The 18363-nt window shown below is 46.4% G+C and overlaps 1 protein-coding gene across 3 annotated transcripts in view; it reads left to right on the top strand.

The window, feature by feature from the left end:
- The window catches only part of KIAA0040 (KIAA0040 ortholog), a 35109-nt gene that overhangs the window by 7201 nt on the left and 9545 nt on the right, over positions 1-18363 (top strand). Inside the window, exons 2-3 of one of the 3 annotated variants that reach the window (XM_036834068.1) lie at positions 7867-7939; positions 9119-9307. The gene's annotated coding sequence lies outside the window, so the exon portion shown is untranslated. Of the gene's footprint in view, positions 1-7866; positions 7951-9118; positions 9308-18363 lie in introns of all 3 variants that reach the window. The other 2 variants (XM_036834060.1, XM_036834075.1) reach the window with 2 other exon arrangements.

Here is an 18363-nt window from a genome sequence, read left to right as displayed (position 1 = left end):
CATTTGGGTTGTTTCTACCTTTCGGCTATTGTGAACAGGGCTGCTGTGAACATGCAGGTACAAGGATTTGTTTGATACCTATTTTCAATTGTTTTGGGTAGATACCCAGCAGTGGAATTGCTGGATCATAGGGTAACTCTATGTTTAACTTTTTGAGGAATGACCAAACTGTTCTCTCTTCTCCCACATTTTAATCAACATATTTATAAATTCACTTTCCTTTCTTGAGGATAAAGTGCATATTAAGTGGCATGCTTTCCCATGCCTGGTCCCTTATTTGTTGCCTTTAATCTTATGCTTTAAGGAAAGATATTAAAGCTGGCTTCTTGCGGTCCTAGAGATGCAGAGTTATTTGGATGCTTGAGATGGATAATATTTGGGTAAACTATAAATCCTTCTTGGTGCAGCTGAGTAGTAAGCAACAGATAACACCAGCAACATTTATGGAGGACCTTATGTGTGCCGGGCACTGCATTAAGAAAGTCACATGCTTCTCACTTAACCCTCATGACAGTTCAACTATGATACCTACTTTACAGAAGAGGAAAACTAAGGTTTCTACCAAGAGCAAAGTTCTCTTCCTCTCTTCCTCTGACTCTTTTCCTCTGGCTCCAGAGTTCTCTTCCTCTGGCTCTCTCTTATCTGTAAGCCTCTCCTACAAAGAAATTCTGCAACTGCCACCAATGATGAATCAGAAGCTGTTCAATACCTTGGGAGCTTACAGTCTACTTTGGTGGATGGATAGATAAAGAGGCAATTATAATACAGTGTCATCAATGTTATGATAGGTGTCACAACAGGGAGGAAGTGCACTTAGCCCAGCTCTAGGTGACAGACTTACCAGAGGAGACAAAATCTAAGTCAAAGTTGTTATTTCATTTATAAATAAATGAGCCTTTTTGCCCCTTGGTAAGGCTTGACCCTCCCCCATCCTCCCTTTGGCAACACCACCTCATCATTCCCAGTGCCCAGTGTCTGGCACACAGTAGCTGCTCATTAAACACAGGTTAATAAACACGTGTGCTTCTGCAGATGGAACTTCCAGCCCCTGTCACACTGTTACGGAACTCCAATGCCTGGAACTCAACTCATATGCTTTCTCAAAAAAGCTGTGGCCCAGGCACGAGGGGAAGGAAATTAGAAAAAGCCTAGAAGGGCTTCTGTTGTTCTCTCTACATCTGAACAGGCTCGCGTACATGAGAAGACAAGAGAAGAGGGGGAAGAAGGGTAGGGAGACGGGGGGGACTGTGAAGTCTGCAGAGGTGCCTGGGATCCTGAAGCAGAACTGGAATGAACTGCTAAACCTCTCTACCAAACTGTACATTCTCCATTTCATCTCAAGGTCGTGTTGTTACTTCAAGACTCCTAGCTCATGGCTATCCGGTATCTGGGGCAATCCACCTCACCAGCAGGGACAAGAATCAGTAGCCTCACAGAAAGGTCTAGACTCTCCCCAGCGGATAATTCTCACTCCTCTTTCCCAGGGGTTTTCAGTGAGACTGGTTCACGTTCAGCACCTCTCTACAAAAGGAGAACTGTAAAAATTCTTAGGAGCCCTGCTGGCCTTGCTTTAGAAAGCAGGAGCTGTCCCAGCGTGGCTCTGGCTGCATTTTTTTCATACACACTTCTTAAATGTCTTTGTGTGTGCCAGACACTATACTGGAGGCCGTGGGGAATTTAAAACACAAAAACAGGCACAGATCCCACCTGCAGGGGCCTACTTCCTATGCCTAGGAACCTGCCAGCCCTTAGCCGTAGTCCTGCCCCCTCATCCAGAGGTGGAAGAAACAGCCTCCCCCCTGGGATCACAGCCTGTCCCGGGATCTCTGCTTGCTGGTGCCACCCTCTCTTCACCCACCACCCAGGCTCTGTATGGTGTGACTCTCAGCATCCCTGACACCTGCTTCATCCCTGCTCAGCCGGCTCCCCGGGCTCTGACCAACTTACCTAAGCCCTAAGCTGCTGCTTTGGGCTCCTACCCCAACTGTGAAAGCAAGGCCTTCTTGTTCTGCACAGGCCCCAGTCCTGGTCCCCATCCACTGCTGTAACCCTACCCTGTTATAGCACCCGTGACCTGGTCCTGCAGAGGCCAATGCAAAGCTTGTGGAGATATGAGGGCTCAGTCTCCCAGGAATGAAAATGTGGGCACCCTGGCCTGCAGGAGGTAATATACAGCCTCACAAAGGCACTCTCAACTCTGGGTCTTTTCCATCCCATAACCATTCAGTCAGTTCACTAATCAAATGGACAAGCATTTATTGAGCATCTACTATGTGCCAACAATGAACTAGGCATGGGGATTCCTAGAGGAAAAAACTCTCAAACAGTCTATAGTCAAGTGGGAAAGCAGACATGAACAGCATCTGTACCATAAGAATACAATAGTAAGACAACACAAGTATCCAACAGTATCTTTCACCCATTGTCAAGGAGGTAATGTAGGAGAGAGGGACAGAAATGTTCAACCATGATGATCTCTATGTGACCCATGACTGCAGAAAAAGCCCCAGGCCACTAAATTTTCCTTTCTCTTACCCTATCTGGTGGGGGCAGTACAGTACACAGGTCAATCTCTGCTGCAGTTCTACAGGCCAGAGCATTCCTCACGGGCTCTGCCTGAGATAACCAAAGCGTCTTGCCATGCTACACACAGCAGTCATCAATCACTGTGGTCCCTTCTGCATCCTTGAACTCCCCACCGCTGGATCACAGCAGGGCTCACAAGCTCAACACCCACGAGGCCTGACAGATAAAGCTAACATTTATGGAACACTTACTCTGTGCCGTGTGCTGCTTTAACGACATGATACAGATGATTTAACTCACCTGATTTCCATAACAATTCAATGACATAGAATCTCTTCTGATTCTTCTTTTATAGTTGAGGAAACTGAGGCACAGATGGGTAAAGGGACTTTCCGAGGTCAGACAGCTAGTGAATGCGGGAGGGGCAACCTTTGACCCAAGCTGATCCGCCTGAAGGAGTAACACAGGCGGTGTGGGAATACGGGCAGGACCGGCTGTGCTGGAAGCTGTGGCTCAAACAACCTCTCTTCACTGGTCACATCTACCTCAAGGGCTTCCAGCTTGCAACCTGTGGTCTAGGTTTGCCCTTCTTGCACAAAAATCTCATTTGGTTTCTACCAACCTTGGGCTAAATGTTAACAGTATTATTACATGGGTAGGCTAAGTGTGTGTGTGTGTGTGTGTGTGTGTGTGTGTGTGTGTGTGTGTGTGTGTGTGAGAGAGAGAGAGATCCCTTTGAACTTGTGCCAACTGGAACTGGCTTTGGTTACCCTTGTGGCCCCAGATTTGAATTCAGGATTATCACCAAATTTAAGAACGTACAAAGGAATAAAGCGTGTTTGGAGTTGAGAGGGAAGGAGGCGGAAAACTCACTATCCACTCAAATTTTCTTACACAGTAATCTGCTTTCATGGTTAAACATGAAAAACATCCCCTGAAGGTCCTTGGCCCAGCGTATCATCAGTTACCCCCTGCCCTGTCCTTGAACATTCAAGTCATAATAAGTAAGAAGGTGAGGAGGGAGAGAAGGTCTCCCAGTAGCAGCCCTTCTCCTCAGGCCACTGGAATGCCATGGATTAGAGCAGCTGGCTGGGACAGGGCCGAGCAGGAGTGAGCTGCTTGTTGCCATGGTAACAATGGGAGATTCAAAGTCCCCAGATCTTGGCCCACTGCCTAGGCCACCTTGATTGGATTCTTTCTGTGAGCCAGCTGTGCTTTCTTGAGTAGTCTGGAATCTCTTCGTTCTCATCCTCTCTGCATTTAATCGTTCCATTCTCCCTGCAGGTGCCAACTCAAATCACACCCTCCTTGAAGCCTTGCCTAGATTCCTCACTGGAATTAACAGCTTCCTCTGTGCTGCTCCCATAACCATTTGTTGGCATTTCCCCTGGGACACTTAACTAGTCATGCTTCATAGTTCCCCTGTGCTCATCCATTTCCCAAACAAAAAATAAATTCCTTGACTTCACAGTCTACATCTTTAGTTCAGTTTGGAATCCCTTACCCAGGTAGTTGGCAGGTTTCTACATCTTGTTAGGCAGCATTAGCTGGGAGAGCCCTAGAAAAGAGAGACGTTCCTTGTGCACACAGCAGGTTCTCAACTAATGTGCACTGAATTGAATTGCACGCTGCTGTGCTGCAGAGAGGGGAGAGGGCGGTTCCTGGCCTCCTTGGACTCAATTGTGTCAACAACCCAGGTTCAGGGAAGGAAGAAAAAAGCCAGCAAAGAGTTCCTCCCTCTGGAAAAAAAACAGGGAGAGCTTTTTGCAGTAATAACAGTGCTACACACATGTACTCTACTCAGTCGGCTTGACATCTGAAAATTACCAGATGGAATGATGTCAATTCATGACACCAAAATATGTTAGGAACGCAGCCAATCGGGGCTTTCCAAAAACGTGGCGATAACCTCACTTTCAAGTGATATAATCAGAATATTCAATATGGCACCCCGTGAGGCGAAGGCCCATATCGATTTGAGGCCAGTGATCTTTGGAAGTCAGGTCTCGCTGCTGTCACCTCTGTTTCTTGGCACTGACAGCCTCACTGGAGATTCAAAAGTAGCCAGTCACCAAAAGAGGCCTGCAGAGTGTGCTTGCAGTCTGGAATGCCCCAGAATATCTGGCATCTGAGCATACTCTGAGCCCAAGCTGAATGGATTCTCCAAACGCAGAATACTGAAATTCCAGTTGGTAGATTTTTTCTTTTCCTGAGTAGCTTCCATCTGGCCACAGTGCTGGGTGAGAACCCAGAAACCAGGGTGGCAGAGTGGAATGAGCCACTCTGGATATTTAGGGGTAGAACTGCCACATCTTCCATGATCAGCTGTGAGGCCTGGGGCAATTCACTTAATTTCAGTGAACCTCAGTTTCCTCGTCTATAAATATGGTCATTCATTAATTCAGCAAATACTTTCCAAGAACAAAACAGGTCCCTGGATGCCCTAGTGGGAATCGATTCTGTCTAGAGTGGAAGAAAGATGATTAAATAAAATGAACCTAAAGTGGGTTGAGGGCTATGGTAATAGTATAGAAACAGTGATGGGGCACAGGACAGGGGCTCTAAACGTAATGAGGTCACAGAAAGTTTCCCAAGGGGGATGATATTTCAGCAGAGACTAAATGCATAGAGACCAGGAGACTGGGGGGTATTCGTTGGGGTGGGATTGGGAGAGAGTTGGGGGTTTCAGATAAAGAAGCTTGCATGAGGCCCTAAAGCAGGAGGGACCACAAATCTCAGGGAGTCTGAGAAATGGAAGGCTTTGTAAACTGGAAAAGTGACTGGTTGCCATTGTTTGCTCCTCTCTTGCTGCTTTTTAGGAGTTAGCGGAGTAAGGAGAGTATCACTCTGGGAAATGGGAAGACTAGAACCCAGTCTGCCCTTGGCCACTGACCAGCTTTGCAATTTTAAACAAATTTTGAACACCCATTTCTGTTCTTTAGTTTATTCATCTGTGAAATAGGGCAAGAAATCCCTTCCCTCCTCACACTACAGTGGATTTAATGAAGAAATGTTTGCAGAAGCTGTTAAAAAATTAAAACGAGTTATAAGTGCAGGGTCTTTGCTAGGACTTTCCCCAATCATAAATAAACGCAAGCCCATTCAGACTGGAGAAGTGATTGCATCAGGGTTTTTTTTCCCCCTGCCTCCCTTCCCAAGGGATCAGGAGATAAATAGCAGTTTCCTTCTGATTGGCTTGGTGATATTTCATTTCAGTTCATAATCCGATTTTGTCTAAGGGAGAAAGTATGCTATTAATAAAAGGGGTTTTTTTTAATTGTAATATTTGTGATTACTGAGCCTGGCTAGTTAGGGCAGACTGCCCATGAGCCCAGGGTGGGGCTTAATCCTGCTCTGGCCAAGGCATACTTCGAATTACAAGCGGGATCAGGTAAGAGAGTGTAGCCTCTGAAACACCGACGCTGTTACGTGTCTTCTGCTCACCAACTTTCAGGGCTTCCCTGGGGCCCATTACTGTACACCAAACCTATGGCGAGCCTTCCCAGCCCCCTGAAATCTCACCAGCCTTGCCGGTACCACCTCATTTCCCACTCTTCCTCAGGAGGTTTCTTCACTGCCTTCCCAGTCCCAAACTCTGTATGTGCTGGCTTCTGGACCTCTGCTCTTGCTTTCCCATCCTACGCAGCTCAGCCCAGTTTCCCTTCTCCCACCCAAATGTCCAACCCTCCATGTGATAACACCCAGCACAGGGGCCCCACCCAACCTCCATCTCCTCCAGGCGGCCTCTCCCTTAAAACCTAAGCCAGGCTTCCCTGGTGGTGCAGTGGTTAAGAATCTGCCTGCCAAGCAGGGGACACGGGTTCAAGCCCTGGTCCAGGAAGATCCCACATGCCATGGAGCAACTAAGCCCGTGCACCACAACTACTGAGCCTGAGCTCTAGAGCCTGCGAGCCACAACTACTGAGCCCGCGTGCCACAACTACTGAAGCCTGTGCACCTAGAGCCCATGCTCCGCAACAAGAGAAGCCACCTCAATGAGAAGCCCGTGCACCACAACGAAGAGTAGCCCCACTCACCGCAACTAGAGAAAGCCCGTGTGCAGCAACAAAGACCCAACGCAGCCAAAAATAAATAAAAATAAAAAATAAATTAAAAAAAAAAAAACCTAAGCCAACATCGATCTCTCTCCTTTCTAACCGTGCATGATTTTGGCACTTCCTGATATTTACCTTAGCCTTTAATTGCTTGTATTATTTTTGAAAATTAAACTGTGAAGAGCATTATCAGTCTATAAAGAATCTCATGTATATATTATTTGACTTTTACAACAACACTGGATGGTGAGCGGAGTCAGTGGGATTATTATCTGAGCTGGGGAACCTGAGGCTTGGAGATTCGGGGACCTGCACTGTCACCTGTCAGGACTTACCATGTTCCAAGTTTCATTAAGAAACTCTCCTAGGATGGGAACCAGATCATAACTTCTTTTCTCCCCTCAGCACCATGTTGATCACACAGCAGATAGTTATTAACTAACGTTTCTTGAAATGAAATCCATAAGCAACTACCGGAAATATAATTGGAATGGCATATTTCATTGATGCACATCATTGCTATTAGTACTATTAGCCTCTTCACGTATAAAGAACAGTATGCTTGCAGCATTATTTTTATTATAGTGACCCAGTAAACAACCTAAGGGAGGCTCTCACATGTTCTATACAAATCTCCCCACCCCTGCCCCCGGGGGTCAATCAGAGGGCAGCCACTCATGCAGGTTCTGCTCACACCAAGCAGCGTGGCCCCACTGCCTCCTGGCAAAGGATGGAATGTGCTTATCAGAACTTGCCTGGCAGGGTTGACATGCTGGGCTAGCCCTTGGAAATCTGGAGTCATTTGGGCACATGGAGGATCCAGGTTGCCCAGAACCGCTGCAGAGAGCCTCGAAGGTTGGGGTGGGGTAAGGGTGGGGTCCATCCATCCATTCTGGGTTGGAGGTAGGAAGACCTCCCAGCGTGGGAGCCAATTTTCTAAGAATTTCAGGCCACTGTGACTACCTGGCAGAACTGAGGAGTGTTGTTTGTTGCCATGTCCCTACATCTACCTGCAATAATACCAATTATGACTCTCAATTTTGTACAGTTCCTAACAGCCTAGGAGCACATTCACATGCACTGTTGCTTTGACACAAGGACCCTCCCTGCCAGGCAGGTACTCACTTCCAGTTGGTTGTTGACTTTGGAAAGTGCCTGCATACAGTCAGACCTTCAGACTGTACCAAAGGACTGAGAGGAAAGCCAACCCCCTCCCAGCCCTGCCCCCCTTGCCCTTCCATAGAGGCAAGAATGTTATCTGTCACTTTCTTGTGTCTCTTCCCAGATTTCCCCCATTTTGGAGATGAAGAAGCTGAGGCCCAAAGCAACTGAATGACCTTCCCGAGGACGCATACTGAGTAAGTCACGGGTGAGAATTTGAACTGGCTTCTCACACCACTATGAACTTCCCCTGCACTCCAGGCTATATTTTAGCCAAGAATTCAGCTCATGAAAATCTACAAGCGTGTAAACAAATAAACCCAGATAAATGTCAAAGCCAGAACTGGAGGCCTGGAGCTCCACAGGCTGTCCACTGAGAAGCAGAGCTGCCGACCCCTCTCAGGGCACTCCAAGACCCTTCCCTGGCTGCTCCAAGCCAACTCCCATCTCCAGGGCTCTCTCCTGCCTTCCACCTAGCAGGGGCAGGAACACGCATCCTGACCGTTTTGCTCTATCAAAGTGTTCCCACCCAGTGTTCTATTTCTTCAAGACCCTGATACTTTGAGGGTTGGTCTGATAACAATGTATATGTGTGTGTGTGTGTGTGTGTGTGTGTGTATACATATATACATATATATATATATGTATACACACACACACATTCTGGGCTGCTAAGGAAAGATAAAACTTAAGGCTGGTGCAGAGCCTGCAGGCGGTCCAGGCCTGAGGCCACAGGTAGAGAGCTGGGAGACAAGATCAGAATTCCCTGACCTTTCCCACCATCCCCCCACCTCCCAGTGGCCCCATGTGCTTTCCAGAGAGTCTTCCATAAAGCTTTGAGGCCTCCAGGCAATAATGGAGCAGGGGTGGTGGATGGGGAGGAGTGAGGGGGTGGGGCTGAGGGAAGAGCGAGTGTGTGAGTGTGTGTGTGTGTGTGTGTGTGTGTGTGCGTGTGTGCGTGTGTGCGTGTGCGTACACTTTGGTATCTATGAGGAACTCCCCTAGCCCACAGTCCCCAGAAGTTTCCTCCATCCATACTCCCAAATCACTCATGGGCAATACCTGCAGCCTCCTTTGGGAAGGTCATTTCAGGGGTGGAGAGGAAGATAAGATATTTGGGGGCAAAGGCAGGCAAGTTGAGGGCATCAGGGATGAGGTGAAGCCAGTGGCAGTTGCAGAATTTCTCTAGAACAGGGGCTTAGGGGTAACAGTCTATTTGCACAGAAGCACCTAAAGCTGCATTTGATGAGACTGAGCAAATATCATCTGTATCAAAGAAATAGGGTACTGAGGGAAAAAAGGGGGTGCTCTTGCCTGAGTGGGGGCTCGGTAAATATTTTAGCACACTCATGTATGTCCTCTGCATTCACCAACAGTTATTTATCAAAACTGTGAAAAAAAAATATCTACATGCAACGTTAGGGATACAGATGTAAACGCATACAGACAGAAAGTGAAGGTTCATTCTCCAGCAACATCAACTCTGTACTACCCGCCCTGTGGACGGAGCCTGTGACCCAAAGTCTGATGAACCTGAAATATTCCACACTGTGCATTCCGCAGGGGTGAGTTATGACTGGAATGAGAATATTTCTGCTCACTCCATGATTTGGCCTTTACATTTTAAGCCTTAATATTGCAGTAAGGTAGCTTGCGGCTTTTAATTGCCCTGAGCTTTTGTTAACATTAAATGAAGGGAGGAAATGGAAAGGAAAATAAAACCGTATCTGTATTGCTTTTGAGTTGCATAATTGTATATTTTTGCCACCCCATTAGTTTTCAGCTATTCCAGCCCATAAACCTCTCCCCCGCCACCACCGAGGAAAGTAAGTCAGTCATTCGGTTATCACTGCAAAGTTTGCCAAGTTCTCAGTTCTCTTCTCTAATATTAAAGAGAATGATGCACCTTTAAATTGAGTCTATTTTTTAATTACCACCTGTGGGAGACCCTGAATCACAAAGGTGCTTGGTCATCTTTTTGCTTTTTAAAAAAACACACCTTCCTTCTAAGCAGATATGACATTGGAAGACTTAAACATCAGTTATTGGAGTCAGCCACAAAGTGTCCCCTTTATTTGGGGACCAGAGAAGGCACCACCCCTCCCCAACTGCTTCTAACTCGAAGATGACCTCAGAGCCTCAACTCACACTTTCCAAAAATAAAACTTGCCTCAGTGCTTTACCACACCCACGAAAATTGGCTCCAAAATCTTTTACCAAGTAGTTTCGAAGAGTGAAAATAAGAACAGTATAACCCAGGTATGTCACTGTAACCATGGCTACAGGTTTTATTAGCACTAATACCAGGATGTGGTCAGACTGGCTATATACAGACGACAAACACAAGCCTGAGTGGTGTCAGAGTATGTGCCCGCGAACTTTCCAAATTGAAAACGTAGTCCTTAATGACTATGATTCATAAAGGACCTGAGGCGGGTGGAGGTGGGGATGGTGGCAGTGGGTCAGAGGGAAGAGAAGGTTTAGGGCAGAGGGCTGCATCGGTAAGAGAAGTCAGGGTTCTAATTTTAGCTGTAATTCAGCTTTAACACAATCCTCTAATATGCCACTGCTTGCATTTAGATTGCAATTTTCCCTTCTCGATGTTTTTTCACAGGTCTTGTCTGTTCTTCACAACAATCTTGAGAGATAGCTGAGATGGCTAATAGCCTCACTTCTCAGATGAGAAAAGGGCTCAGAAAGCTTAACTGATTTGCCCAAGGTCAGAGGCTTGGAGGACAACTGAACCGGGACTAGAACTTGGTCCTCTTAATATTCTTTCCACTGCACCCCTCCACCAGCATTTTGCATTCTGCTTGGGACATTATGATATGTATTAATTCCTCTTGCAAACATCCCACATCCTTATTATTTGTCTAATTAGCCAGAGACCAGGATCAATCCATTAAACAGGAGGTGACAACTGGAAAGTAAGGCTTGCCTTTTGTCTTTTGTCCTCATCTCTTTTTCAAGCCCCCTGCGTGGTTCTCCCCTTCATGGATGACAGCACAAAGAATAGGCAATGTCGTCCCTATTCCGGAGGGAGGGTGTGGTCCAGGGGCTACAGGCTTAATATGCCTCCAGGGACCAGGTAGGTGTCAGGACTGGGTGAAGCCGGCAGGGTGGGGACTGGGGTACAGGTTGGGGGAACATCGGTCCTTCTAAAGCTCCAGCAGATTATAGCTATGTGGGAGGTTAGTGTGACCAAATTTTAGGACTCGCTAAAGATTGAGAATTTTATATGAAATCAGAGGAGAAAAAAAAAAAAGTAAAATAGAAGTGCCTATGGGTTGGATATTGCTCCTGGGCTGCCAGTGAGTACTCTAAGGAGTTTTATGCCTTTGGGTCCCCAGCACCCACTGTCATATGTGACATATTGCCCTTCTCTTCTTATATTTTTGGTCCTATTAAAATGTGAGCTCCTTGAGGTCACAGAAGGTGTTTTAGTCCATCAAGAGTGTATCCATAGAGTGTGGCACACATGGCAGGCTTTCAAATGCTTGACAGATGAATGATTGGTGAATACCCCTTCGTCCTAGAAAAGATAAGTCCTCAGCGTCCTTCTGGAGAATGGCAGCTCTAGAGTACAGCAGTTACAGCAGGGTGTTTTGCACTTTAGTAGCTCTATGGCCTTGGGCAAATTACTTAGTCTCTGACAGGCTCGGTTTCCTCATCTGTATAATGGGGATTAAAAGACCCACCTCCTGAGTTGCTGAACGAGGCAATGTCTGTAGAGCCTTGATTACACATGCAGAGTTGCGCACTTAGTAAGAACACAACAAATGGTGGCTTTTGGATTCAATAGATCATTCCCTGTTCCTGTGAAAGGTGATAAGACATTATGCCAAGCCTCTGTTTTTGAGGCTTTGGCCTCCTGAGGTATCTATGTCAAAAGAGGCCAGTCAAAGGAAAACAAGTGAGCATTCTAGCTGAAATGAAGAGGAGAAAGTTGATAGTGATGGACAGAACAAGGCATCCCTAAGAAACTAGATCCTGGAGGTCAGGAGGGCTGAAAGAGGGGCGGCAGCTGAGAATGAATGGAAATAAAATTAGCAAGAAAGCAGGGGAAAGGCAAATGGGTCTGCCCTGATTCCTAGGATTGGCTGACTCACTCCCACCGGTTCACAGAAAAGTTGATCAGACTCTGCTTATGAATTCTGTAATGAATGGACGCTTTTGCCTTTCACACAATATGAGTAGTATAATAACAAATAGGGTGCTATATGGTTTTCAAGGCAATTTTAAGGCCCCCACTGTGTGAAGTGTACTTAGCCTACACGCTATACACACATTATCTTTACACACGTCATTCACTCACTCACGCACTCATTCATTCATTCATCCATTCAACAAATACTTATTGCCAGCCCACTTTCTGCCAGGCACTGTTCTGGGGAGAAAGAATAAAATGATGTAGCACGGTGGAAAAAACACCTCGCCCTCTGAGAAGTGTGCTCAAATCTCTGTTTACAGAAGAGAAAACTAAACTCAAAGTACTTAAGTGGATGTTGCCCAGACTCCACGCCAGTGTTAGTGAAGGAGGCAAAATTCTTTTTTTTTTTTTTTTTGATGGATAACTTTATGTTTTATTTTTTTTTCATCTTACTATATCATTTTTTTAAACATCTTTAATGGAGTATAATTGCTTTACAATGGTGTGTTAGTTTCTGCTTTATAACAAAGTGAATCAGCTATATGTATACATATATCTCCAAGGAGGCAAAATTCTTGGTGCATGTTTTCTGGTTTAGGTGAAAAATCAGGAAGTTATCATGATGATCTAGGGACATAAACATGAGGAAGTCTGTAGCTTGCTAACAGGCTGGGGGTACTGCATTCGATCACATTTAGCACAGCTGGAATTTTCAGAGTATCGGAGAGACACGATTTTTAGTGTTTAATCCTAAGAGTGACTGAAAGCGACTAATTATTGTCAGAGTCTATGACATGGACCCTTTGGAGACAATGTAATTAGGGAAGAGAATGGAGAAGAGAGAGGGAAGAGGGCGGGAGAAAGAGTAAAGGAGAATAAAGTGGCTAGAGATTTTAGGCCATCCATAACAGAAAGTCAAAGAAAGCCCAGATGAAAACCCTTTTAAATTCTTTTCATTGTTCTTAAATTATTCTCTAATTATTTTCCTCACATCATCTTTGAGTAGAGAGAAGGTGCCGTTTTCCTCCTCTGTATTTCCTAGCATAGCTTAATTAATACTTGATTGATTGAAAGATTGACTCAATTGAACCTGGAGTGAAATGGAGCTTTTTAATTTTCTTTCTGCTGAACCTGAAATAGAGCATATAGTAATTAGGAAAGGATCCCTTGTTATCAGAAAGTCCCAGCCACAATGAGCTCTCTGTAACTGAGCAAAAGGAAGGTAGATGATTATTTAGGAGCTGATAAAGCACACTCCCCACTCCCTTCTGCTTTCAGTGATATGGGAGTTTCTTGATCATTATTTCTTCCTTAAATGAGTTACTTGGCTGGAAGATCCGTCTGGATGGTGGGCTAAATGGTGGATAATTGTCATCAAAGTCTGGCCACAGATGTGACTGATGGCCTCTTTTCTATGCCTTTCATTGCCCCTGCTCTCTCCCCAGTGACCTCAGTTGACTAATTTACATTTTTTTTTCAAGATCTCTTTTCTTTTAGGACCCTTGGGTTAACCAGAATGACTTCATTCATTCATTCAGGGACATTCCTGACTCTGAGCATCTACACAGAATAAGACAGGCAAGGGCCCAGTTCTCACTGAACTTATTTTCCAGAGCAGGAAGACAGTCCATAAATGCATACACTACAGTGACAAGAGCATCACGTGTGACTCCAAAATTTTAGAGTGGGAAGAACTACCAAGGCCATAAGACAGGATGGTGTGCTAGAGGTTGATGGGGGCTGGGCTTCTTAGATGACTTGGTCGAGAAAGGCTTCGTGTTGAGGTAACATCTGTGGTTACAAGTGAGTGGAAATGCCTTTGTGTGGAACTCTGCATGTTAGGAAGCAGTCGGCCACGCCAAGATCTGAGAGAAAATGTACCAGGGGACAAGCAAGGTCCTGAGGGGTGGACAGCTCTGGAGTAGGTGTGTCCAGAGCACAGCGAGTGAGAAGGGGTTACAGGATGAGATTAGAGATGGAGGCAGAGCCAGCTGATAGAAGCACCTGTAGGGTATTTTTATTCAATGCTTTCCAGGCATTGGGAAGCCGTGGGGGTGGGGAAGGGGGGGGGGCTCGTGTGGGGAGAAGAGGCTATAAAGAGGGAAGAGTAGAATCAGAGATACTGGTTAGGAAGCTGTGCAGTAATCCAGGTGAGGGGTGATGGTGACCTAGCCATGAAACGGACAGAAGTGGATAGATGCGGGATATATTCTGGAGATAGAAGGGATGAGACCAGCTGAGGGGTGGGAGTGGTGTCAAGCAAGAGGGGTACATGAGTCTCCTGGGGCTACCGTGACAAAGTACCGCAGGCTGGGTGGCTTAAACAACAGAAATGTATTGCCTCACAGCTCTGGAGGCTAGAAATCTGAAATCAAGGTGTTGGCAGGGTTGGTTCCTTCTGAACCAACAGCTTTCCTTCTGAAAGCTGTGAAGGAAGGATCTGTTCCAGGCCGCTCTCCTTGGCTTGTCAACGGCCATCTTCTCTAAATGCCCCTTCATTGTCTTCCCTCTGTGCAAGTCTACCTCTATGTCCAGATTTCCCCTTTTCATAAGGAAACCAGCCATATTGGATTATGGACCCACTTTACTCCAGTGTGACCTCATCTTAACTATTTACATCTGCAAAAATGCTGTGTCCAACTAAGGTCATATTTTGAGATAGGGGTTAGGATGGTAACATATAAATATATCATATATATATATATACATATATATGATTCTTTGTGCTTTTCTGTATTCTTTTACTTTTTCAAAGAAAACAAACAATTACAATGTAGTCAGCAAGGGCTGTGATGGTAGGTTATTGGCTCCATGAGAGCTCAGAAGAGAAAGAACTGGATTCGGGGAGGTCTGCAGGCAGAGGACTGACAGTCACAGAAGACCTCCCAGAGGAGGCTGGCAGGACAAGGAGTTTCCCTGTGAACGGACCAAAGGGAAGAGGTGAGAAGACATTCCAGGCAGGTGGAACAGCACGTGCCAAAGAATGGCAGTGTGAGAGAGCAGGAAGCTCGGGAGAATCTGAAGAAATGTGGCAATAAGGGTGGTGGTGGGAGACGAGGCTAGGGTGAGAGCAGAGGCCAACAGCTCACAAGCGATTTGTCCCCCTTGCCGAGGAGTTGGGATGATCGTGCAAGTGACGAAGGGCCAAAGACAGGCTGAGCAGGGGGAGCATGACCCCATGTGGATTTTAGAAGATGAACTGAAGGAAGGAAAACGAGAGAGCAGTCTGAGGGCTTGGACAAATGCAATAACAACGAGGGTGAAGAGGCGGGTGCCTGTGCTCCTCGGGGTGCTTTCACTGCTTCTCCACCCTCTGCCCTCTATACTCGTGCCACCACCGCTGCCTGGCTTGAGTCCTGCTTCACTTCCGGCGCTCTCGGGCTCCAGCTCTCTCCTAGACCATGCCAGGCTCTTTCCCACTCCGGGCCTTCGCCCTGCTGTTCCTGCCACCTGCGCGCAACTGGACCCTTGTCATCCCTCCAACCTCAGTTCAAAGTCACCTCCTCAGAGGCCATGCCAACTGTTTGCTTTATAGCACCAACAGCATATCTTGGCTTCTTTGTTTGTGCACCTGTTTACTATCTGCCTTCTCCCTGCGGAAAGTAAGCAGCTTTACCATATCTGCATCATTCATGACTACGTATGCAGTGCCTGGGAAGGAACTGACACATACTAGGAGCTCATTAAGTGCACTGGCAGAAGGAAAGAAGGGAGAGAGGGAAGGAACAAAAAGACAGTTTGGTGTGGGGGAAGGATGGAGGCTCATGTCCCGCTCTGCCCAGTGATATGAGATCCACGGGGGGTGAAAAGGCTGTATCCACACCCTCACAGTGCTGCTTCTGAGTGATGCCTGTACATGTTTTAATTCTGAAATGGTTGCTTTGAAAAAGAATGATGAGTGTAGTAAGAGTCTCCTTACTACAGGAAAAGTATAGAGAAAGGAGAAAAAAAATGCCTTTTAAAGGAGACCTAAAGAATCAGTCATGACTCCAGAACCATCCAAATTCTAAAAAGGCAAACAAAATCACCATTAGCTAAGAAGTCGAGGGTGTTTCTTTGGCCAGCCTATTCCTTTGGGGTCAAATAATAAGGGCACACATCTACGGCCAGGCGTGGCTCCAAGAGGCTCTACATCTACTGACTCATTTAGTTTTCACAACAGCCTACTATTATCAGCTCCATTTCACGAATGAGGAAAGTGAGCCCCTGGGTTAAGTAACCTGCCCAACGTGATAGACTTAGTGAGTAGCAGCATCAGGATTCGAACCCAGGATATTTGGTCCTGGAACCAGCACTCTGAAGCACTTAGCTAAACCCCTCTTGGGTCAAAGCTGCACCACAGAAGAGTTGTTAAATGTATCACATATTTGTTATAATCATTGTCAACGTTAGCTTTTTGTCACTTGTGTGAGGTAGGATGGGCTAATTGCTATAGCGAATAATCCTTAAATCTCAGTGGCTTCCCCCAACAAAGGTTTCTTTCTCATTCATTCCACTGTTCACTGTGGTCAGCGAGGTGCTCTGCTAGCACTCATTCAGGAACATCTTCCACCTCTGCTGTCCCAGGGGCCCTGGAGTCCTCCCCTGGGCCCTTTGCATCTGGCCAGCCAGTGAGCAAGCAGAGAGAGAATGTGGAGGCCCTTGGGGGAGATTTCAGGAGCCAGGCCCACGTTCCTTTGGCCAGAACTCAGTCACACAGCTCCAGAGGTGTCAGGGGGCTGAGAGGCATAGACTAGCCTGAGCCCAGGATGAGGACGTGGTGGGCATCTTGCCTAGTGCTGCCTCTGTAGTTACCTGTACGGACTTCTGTAGGGGAAGCCTGGCAGGAGGGGTGCTGGGAGTCAGAAGACATTGGTTCTGGCCCTGAATCCACCAGTTGTCAACTGTGTGACCTCCAGCAAGTCACAGCTTCTTTTGGTCCCAGATTCCTTATCAATAAAGTGAGGGAACTCAACCAGATGACCCATCTCTGGATTCTTCCAATTCAGAACGTCTACATGACAAAGCATCATTTTATTATTTTTAATAACCATGGTACCTTAATCGTTTCTGTACTGATGACCTATTTGTGCTTTTGTTCAAAATTGCAATCATAATTATAACATTGATTCTGAGGGAAAATACTATCTATTTTCTTCTAATACTCAATATCTAGTTCCCCACCATGTATGCATACTCTGGGGGGAAAAAAAGAGGATCCAATTTTGTATTTGGACTAGTTACTTGAAGCAATTAATTAAATTGGGGGAAATACAGACATCTATTTCATCATGCCTTCAGCCTTGAGGTTTTAAGTTATAAGCGTAATATTCCACTAGCAGATTATTTTCTGTGATCTGACAATTTTTGTACAAAACAGTACTTACATCTATTAGAGGGCATCTGAGCATGCCAGGTTAGCAAGGTGAGAAACATCAAGAAAATACATATCCAGAGCAGCAGAGTTAATAACTGCTGACTGAGGTTCCACCCGTGCCCTAGCTGCCAGAGAGCCTTGGTTTCCGAAGTGTGTGATATTGTAACCACAGGGATTTTGCAAGGACTGCAGGGTGGTTTTGGGAGCTGGGACAAGGTTTGGGCAGGCAGGGTGGAGAGGCCTGGGGCTGAAAAAGAGGTTTTAAACCCTCAGGAGAGATGGCGAGAGTCAGGTAGAGCCTGTTGGATGGGATTCCTATTTTAGGAATATACCAGAGTTGGAGACCAGAGAGGAGACTAGGGCTAGAAGAAGAGCAGAGCACAGCCCAGAGACAGTCCTCATGTCCCTCCGCCTGACAGTTCTCTCACCGCATCCACTGGAGAACACCCAAGTCAGGCGCGTATCCCACCCAACGCCACCACCCTCACCCTCGTCCCAGTGCCATTTTCCCTGAACAACTGCAGTCGTCTCCTCCCGCTCCTGCCCTTGCCAATCTGTTCTGTCTCACCCCAGTGACAGTGTTCTTTATGAAACACAGATCTATTCTGTCCCCTCCTTGCTTGAAATCCCACGGCCCTTACAGTACACACCAGCCACTGACATGGCTTCGCAGGCCCTGAAGGTGTAGGGCCACCTGCCTCGAGGGCTTCACGTCACCCCACTGTCACCCCCACTCACTGCTGCTGCGTCCAGCCACACTGTCCTTTCAGGTCCTTTGCAGGAGAAGCAACAGGTCCATGTTCATCTGAAAAAAATACAATGAACACATTATTTCCTGTGTTTCCAGACTTCGCGGTGGGGGGACAGTTTATCATGTATTAACAATTGAACTCATTGCTTTAAATTTAGAGGCACTTCATCTGAAAAGGTATTGGAGAGTTGAAAGAAAACACATCGCGCATATTACTTGAAAGTGCTTTAGATAAGTTCAGTCTATGCCCTCAAGAGTTTTCAGACACCCTGACCCCACATGTTTGCTGTTTTTGTCATTCAGATCTTAGTGAAGCCATCCCCACCCAGAGCCTGCCCTGGCTTCCCCGATGGGTATCACTCAC

Source organism: Balaenoptera musculus, chromosome 1 (assembly GCF_009873245.2).
Source record: "Balaenoptera musculus isolate JJ_BM4_2016_0621 chromosome 1, mBalMus1.pri.v3, whole genome shotgun sequence".
Taxonomy (NCBI): Eukaryota; Metazoa; Chordata; class Mammalia; order Artiodactyla; family Balaenopteridae; genus Balaenoptera; species Balaenoptera musculus.
The sequence above is the reverse complement of the archived record's forward strand: the minus strand, read 5'-3'. Positions and strand labels throughout refer to the sequence as shown.